At 40.9% G+C, this 1,076-nt stretch overlaps 1 non-coding gene across 1 annotated transcript; it reads left to right on the top strand.

Annotated features, from left to right (window-relative positions):
• The first annotated feature begins 216 nt into the window (after nt 1–216).
• On the top strand, nt 217–323 carry LOC141654384 (small nucleolar RNA R71). The gene has a single exon (XR_012547944.1). It is a non-coding gene; the product is annotated as a small nucleolar RNA R71 (small nucleolar RNA).
• Nucleotides 324–1,076: the final 753 nt, after the last annotated feature.

Here is a 1,076-nt window from a genome sequence, read left to right as displayed (position 1 = left end):
CCTAATTGAGTAACGGCGTCCACTTCGTGCTTTCCTCCTCTAGTAGCCTTGCGAGGCCTACTATATTGTGAGTTATGGATTGACATCTCTTCAATTTTGCTCCAAGTTTGGTTGTCATCAACCTCGGTGAACATCCCATTCGATCCCATATTAAGGATATTTCTTGAATCTTCATAAAGACCATTCCAAAATTGTTGTACCAAGAACCATTCGCTAAGTCCATGGTGAGGACATGAGCGACAAATTCCCTTGAATCGCTCCCAAGCTTCATACAAAGATTCTTCATCCCTTTGCTTAACACCCGTAATTTGAGCTCTTAGCATGTTAGTCTTTTCCGGTGGATAGAACTTTTTGTAGAAAGCTAGAGCCAACTTCTTCCAAGAATCAATTCCGAGAGTAGCCTTATCAAGGCCCTTCAACCATTGTTTGGCGGTGCCAATTAGAGAAAAAGGAAATAAGACCCATCGAATTTGGTCTTGAGTTACACCGGTTTGTGAAATCGCATCACAATAGTCACAAAAAGCCTCCATATGAGAATTAGGGTCTTCACTAGGCATCCCCCCAAATTGGCTTCTTTCAACTAATTGGATAAATGCGGATTTGGCAATGAAATTTCCGGTAAGATGTTGTGGTGTGGGAGTACCGTTGGGTAGGTTCTCCTTGGTGGGTACGGAATGTGATGAAAACTTAGGCATTGTGGGTTGATTTTGTGGTTGATTTTGTGTTGGGTTCTCCTCACCTTCTCTTGCAAAAGGGTTGATGAACTCAATAGTTGGTTGAATATCTACAACCTCACTAATACCTCTCAAATTTCTCCAAGCAAGTCTTCTATTGGTTGTCAAAGTTCTTTCAATTTCACGATCAAAAGGTAACAAATCACCTTGTGACCTTCTAGACATGCAAAATATCAAACAACTCGAAAACAATTAGAACAAACCTTGAGGAATTTTACTTCCCCAAGGCAAAGAAAGACACAACTAATAACAATATAAGGAAATCTAAATCAAGTTAACACCGTCCCCGGCAACGGCGCCATTTTGATATGGACAAGAGTTGGTCGTCACACATCCAATCAA

This window comes from Silene latifolia, chromosome 4 (genome assembly GCF_048544455.1).
Source record: "Silene latifolia isolate original U9 population chromosome 4, ASM4854445v1, whole genome shotgun sequence".
NCBI lineage: Eukaryota > Viridiplantae > Streptophyta > Magnoliopsida > Caryophyllales > Caryophyllaceae > Silene > Silene latifolia.
Note: the sequence above shows the minus strand (reverse complement) of the source record. Positions and strands in the feature narration are given on the sequence as shown.